The sequence below is a fragment of the Limulus polyphemus genome, unplaced genomic scaffold, assembly GCF_000517525.1.
Source record: "Limulus polyphemus unplaced genomic scaffold, Limulus_polyphemus-2.1.2 Scaffold1470, whole genome shotgun sequence".
NCBI lineage: Eukaryota > Metazoa > Arthropoda > Merostomata > Xiphosura > Limulidae > Limulus > Limulus polyphemus.
Window position 1 is genome coordinate 99,637 of NW_013667080.1, and position 6,824 is coordinate 106,460.

The following is a 6,824-nucleotide window of genomic DNA, read 5'->3' on the forward strand; positions in this document are numbered from 1 at the left end:
ATTATAGCACATCAGTCGAGTTAGACATGCAACACCCAAAAATCCATCTGAAATATTTTTCGAATACAATAGTGAACACTAATAACTCAGTGTGAAAATATAAAATGCTTACACAGGTAAAGCGAGATAGATTTTACAAGTAATAAAAGTATTGAAACATCATATTTCGCCAGGAATATTTTTATCACATTTCTATTAGTAAGTCGATTACAACTTTCTGCGCCTTAAATATATCATTCAGTAATAGGAACGATAAAACAAACTGCATCTCGCATAATCGAATTGAAGCCATAAAATACACTTTTAGACATTTCAGGTACTGATGTGGAACTGCAATGGACTACAGAAAAGGAATGTTTTAAAAAAACGCTTACAAAACGTTCGTAATAACAATGTTGTATTCATGTTATACTGTAAAGCATGTTTAGTTATAATTCAGTTTATTGAACACCATTTATTAGTCCAGTACACAGGGAAATTCAAAAAGTATTAATACAGAGTGTTAATTTCATTTTATAAGGATGATATGTATTTATGTATATATGCTAATACAGGGAAGTGTCTTCTCAGATATGAGTCATGGCGCCACGGGTAAAATGTCTAGCATTTATATATTTAGTTGAGAGCAAATTCATGACTAACTGACAATACTGCTGTGGTAGGTTTATAACTGGATACGTATGTCACAGCCTTTCTGGGAGGAATTATATTCGTATAGCGATATTGTTGATAGACGTAAAGCCAAAAAAACACATTTCAAAAAAGGAGAGGAGGCTTTCAATGTTTTCTGTGGAGTGGAAAACTTTGCAAAGCAAACTGTTTAAGACAACAAGAGGATCCAGAATAATACCCTAAACTAATTTGGAGCAACGTCGTCATCCTACAAATAAATGGTATTTTTACAAAGAGAGAGCTCCGACCCAAAGAGACTTTGCAATGAAGTATAACATCTGGTAAAACTAACAAGAAAATAAGGATGATGAAAGCTCACAAGCTGAATGTTCATAAGCTCTGAGCCACATCTCGAAACCAATGTCTGTTTCATGATAAACATTGTTGACCATACATATTAAACATGACCAACACCCACGTACGTTGTAGGGTTTTGGAAAGTTTTTCAAGATACATGGTCTAAGATATTGATCTTGCTGTCATTCAAAACTTGTTAGAATGGAAATATTGTATTGTGACAGTGCATCTTGACAAGAAGATGTATTTTGCAGCTTATTTTAGTAGGAAATTTGAGTTGTTTGTTTTTAATTTCGCGCAAAGCTACACGAGGGCTATCTGCGCTAACCGTCCCTTATTTAGCAGTGTAAGACTAGAGGGAAGGCAGTTAGTCAACACCATCTACCGCCAACTCTTGGGCTACTCTTTTACCAATGAATAGTGGGATTGACCGTCACATTATAACATCTCCACGTATGAAAGGACGAGCATGTTCGTTGACGGGGATTCGAACCCGCGACCCTCAGATTTCGAGTAAAGCGCCCGAACCACCAGACCTAGTAGAAAATGGCCTCACCTTTGAAGTTAATCACAACCAGGACTCTGTTGCTAACACTTGCTATACACCAACCACTGATATTAATACATAAATCTGATGGAATAAACTACCACCCCTCTTGTAAAACAGTTTTAAGTGTGGGGAGATTTCGGGGTTTGTCCTTTCTGTCCTTCATATGACTTTTCAGATCATGCCTCAGCTGTGCAGTTGGATTAACGCTAGAAATCTGAGTTAATTAGGGTAGATTCTAAAACATTATTCGTCTCAAACCACTGCTTAGAACGAACGGCTTGTGGCATAGAGTGTATGATGCAGGGAACGCCTGTGGTCGATGAATAACGTGGAGAAGCACCTAAAATAATGTTTCAATTACAAGACCATTTATTATACATCTAAATACCAACTTTTCTATATCAGTTAGCGTTCAAGAGAAATGACACTTAATTTGATTTACATCTGAGCATAGAATTTTGTCGTGATGAACTTATCAGATTTTGTATTTTTCAAAAATATATTTCTTATCAAGCTTTCATGTCATCCATAAAAGATAGAGGTTTTGGTTAAATTATGAACTGCTGTTGATAAAAAAATAATATAAAATGCATAGTTAGATTAAAATGCAATGTAACACATAACCTAATTGTTAGCTATACACGACTATTTAAGTTAATGCGAGTGTTATGATTCAGATGGTTTAAGTCAGGGGTCGACAACACTTCAAAGAAGAAGAGTCATTTTTTGTTTGTCGAACACCGAAATATTTCTAGAGGCGCAATATGCCCTAATGGTCTAACCTAAAGAAAGAAAAAAGGTCCCCCTGTGGGACAGTGGTAAGTCTTTAGATTTACAATGCTAAAATCAGGGGTTCGATTCCCCTCGGCAAATGTTGAGATGAAATATTTAACACCCATTGTGCTTGAAAGATTTTCAGCTTTTCTTCACAGTAATAGTAATGACCGAGAGCCACACAAATCTCCTTAAAGAGCTGCAGATTGCCGACCCTTAGTTTAAGTATAGCACGAGTGTTAAATTTAGTTATTTTAAGAAGCAATAGTTTATCGCAGGTTTGTTTATGTAACTGTGTATGAATCAACATTGTGTAGTACAATTGTTGTGAATTGGCGCTTGTTGTATTATTGCATCGTATTACTAGAACCTTCTAAGTTTTTCTCGTTTTTTTGATTGAGTATTATTGCATCATAATATCTCATATTGTGTAGAACATTCTAGGCCTCGGTCGGGCTATAAATACGCATACAAATTGTAGTTGGACTTAGTTATAGATCTAGACTGTGTGATTATGGATTTAGCCATAAAGAGCATACAGTGGCGATTTTTAAAGTGAAATTATCACAGATTGCATTGCAGAGTAGAGAAGAAATAATTTGTTTTGTCAATTGTATTCTAAAGTAATTAAACCAGACTGTGTGGACTTTGACGAAAAAGAGACAATTATTTAAAGCTCTGAATACAACTGTGGTAACCAACAGTTATAGTGGTGATATTAAAGTGAAATTATCACAGACTGTATTGTAATAACAGAGCAGGAAGAATAACTTATTTTGTCAAATTGTGTTTTAAAGAAACTGAAGTAACCTGTGTGGACTTTGACAAAAAAAAAGAGACAATTATTCAAAGCTGTGATAACCAATAGTGATAACAACTGTGATAACCAATAGTGTAACGAACATTTGTATATATATGTTTGACTTGTTTTAATATATCATTTTAAAACAATTTGACTGTGTGATGTTTGTTTATTGTGGAAATTCATCACCAACAAGCCACAGACACCTACTGTAAAGAATCTTGCCCATCCATACATAAAAATCTGACACTAATATATTTATAAATCAATAGTCTCATTAGTTCTGGCATATTCGTAGTTGAACCATTAATTAAATTATGTTTGAGTAATTATTTAGTAATGAAAGTAAGGAAAATTTGTATTGGTATTTTCAATCCGAAGTGCAGGCACCTTATGTGAAACGTAGGCTAAATAGTCAGGTCAGAGACCCATAAGTTATGGTATATCCATCCCTAACTTAAAACTGCTGATCAGAAGGAGGACAACATGTTAACAGTATACGTTGTCTACACAGCTGCTCTTAACTACCACCACCCTAGGGGTTCAACGTTAAGTCCACGGACTTCTAATACTAAAAAGTCGGTTTCGAAACTCGAGGTTGGCAGAGCACAGGTAGCCCGTTGTGTTACTTTGCACTTAACAGCAAACAAACAATTCCTTATACAAGTTAGCTTGCCTATAGTATTCATCAACTTAGATCTCCAATGATATAATTCATCTAGCTCCCAACTCCTTCATCCACGTTGAGAGAAGACACAGATTTGAGAATACTGCTGTAAAGGTTTCTATTTCGGGACTAGTTCTTTTGAATTATTCGGTAATAAAGTGATAATAATGCAATGCCCAATTCATTTAATGATAACAAAAACGTCATTTTTCTACTACTAGAATTTTTCAGGTAAAGTTAAATAATGTCCACTGAAAGGCGTAAGTTCGCAACAGATGTTAATACAGCTTTACGGCCTAACATGGTCTAATGGTTAGGGCACTTGTTAAAAACCTGTCACCGAATATACTTGCCTTTTGAGCAGTGAGGGCATTATAATGTGACTATTGGATATACAAGACTATTTAGTGTAAGCGTTATTATTTAATTTATTAGATTGTTTAACACCTGATGATTATTCACTTTTCATAATAAGAGAGTTAAAAGTAATTATTTTAAAGGTGATAGTTATGACAAATTTAGTTGCATAATTCGGTAAGAGTCGTATGTTGTGTGTGCGTGGTTCAATTGTTGTAATACTGTTGCCGTCACGTTACTCGAATCTTCGGTATTTTTCTTGTTACTTTATACTTTGTTAGTTTATAGAAAGTTTGAAGCCTCAGTGAACAATGTATAAATATAGGCGACCAAACTAGCGCAAGTTAAATAGAGAAAAAGTCAAGTAACGTTCAGTCAGGAAAAAGTTAGAAAACACGAAGTTAGCCAGCGTGTGAGTGATTAGCCATAACGGGCAGTATTTTAAAGTGAGTTTCACTGTTTAATAGAGATAAGGAGAATAATTTGTCTTGTCAATTGAAACTGTCTGTGTGGACTTTGATGAAACGGAGACAATTATCTAAAGTTCGAGATATAACTGTGGTAATCCACGGAGTAACGTAAGTGTATCTATCGCAGATTGTACAGTAAGAAAACAAGTAGAGAAAAAACAGTTCATCTGTCAATTAGATTCTAAAATAATTGAATTAGCCTGTGTGGACTTTTGACATGAAAAGAGAATTATTTTGAGTTTTAGATAAATCTGTGATTTCATATAGTGTAAAGAATTTTTGTACATACGTTTGACTTCTTTTCAATATATTATTTTGAAATATGTGGATTGTGTGCTGTCCGTTTTTGTTCGAATTTATCGCCAACAAGTCACAGACTCCTACTGTACAAAATCCAAGCCCATATATATATAACTCTATCAGTGACAGTCAATCCACTATTATTTCGTAAAGAGTAGTCTAAGAGTTGGTGGTGGAGTGTTAGCTAGCCACTTTCCCTCTAGTCTATCATTACAAAATTAGGGATCGCTAGCGCAAATAGCCTTTGAGTAGCTTTGCGTGAAATTCAACAAACAAAAACTTTACTTGCTAATTTATTGAGCTATATACAACATACTCTTACAGACTCAATTTAGCTTAAGTAATAAACTCGGTAATTAATAATCATGTACTCCAGCCTAACTCATGTTTTATTCTACTCAAACTGTTCTAAAACGTTGAATAAACTTTCAGACATTAAGCCAAGCACTTGTCACTTGACATCACATTTCTCAAAAGAACAAAACGAACGATTGTCCCTCCATGGATTGTGAAAACCATTGAAAAAAAAACCTACTGCACAAGGAAAACGATTGTACATTAAACTCGAACTTCCATAATTCCATAAAGTAATTCTTAACAATTAACAACAAATACAGAAATTACAATCATCAAAGGGGAACTCTGAAAAAAACATCAACGTTAAATAGATGCTAAAGTATCAATACAGAGCATCTAAAATGGTTTAACAAAGTTTCAAAATTAAATATTTTCCTTCATATAATGGTGAATTCTGGAAGCCAACATTTTACCCTTGTCTTCCCCCCTTCGTCCTCTCTAGTGTGACGTACAAGGTACCTGTTGACTGAGTAAAAAAAATGTAGTGATTGCAAGGTTTTTGTGGAGGGAGTAGTACTGGGCCTAAAGAAGCAGCTCTTGTATACAAATACTGTGCATTAAAAATACCAGTTGACAGACAAAAAAAAAGAATTGCTAAATTTAACACCTTCATAGTGCACGATATTTTTCTCTAAAACAAGAGGGTGAAACATTAAGGAGTTAGAGAATAGTGCAGTCAACTTTAATGGAAATGCAGATCAAGCAGAGGTAAAGAGGCAGAAGATAAGAGTGAAATACACTAATTTGTTGAAGCATTTTCCAAAGTTGATCTGATGGACATTTAGAAGAGTTTGTGAAGAAATTTGTCCTGCAACTAAAACAATGCCAAAGTATGCTACTTTGCAAGAAAAGTACTTTCCTGAAGACTTTCAGGAACTTGAGACGGAAATCAAAAAGCAAGTAAAAAATACAAAAAAAACAAACTTGATCGTTGATGAGTCCTCAGATGTACTTGGAAAGTATATAGCCAATATACTGATGTTAAATTACAACAATATAATTGCACTAGTAGGTGTTTTTCATATTGATGTCTCAAACAGTGTCATCACTGCTTTGGTGTAATCAAAATCATCACAGCAATATGAGAAGAAAACATATGATGTATCTAATTATGCACAGTACGTGCAAAAGATGGTGAGTAACATTTGTGATAGTGAAGGTTTAACTAAACTCCTACATGTAAGCCCCCAGTGGCACAGCGGTATGTCTGCGGACTTACAACGCTAGAATCCGGGTTTTGATACGCGTGGTGAGCAGAACACAGATAGCCCATTGTGTAGCTTTGTGCTTAATTACAAACAAACAAACAAACCTACATGTAAAAACATGGCACATTTAATTCACGTTTCTGTTGACAGTGCCTTTAGCTGTTCTACAATGTCAGGTGCTAGAAAGTGGTATCAGATTTAGTGCTTTGTTAAATATGCTTACAAATTAAAACAACTGTATGATGAAGAATGTGCTAAACTTGGAACCGAGAATGTAATGAAACCCTCAACTGTTTCTTTTAGTCTGCGTGTTGTTATATGCATGTGGGCTAGTCTGTGGCTTTCCTGAAGAGGGAGGATGCCCTGAACA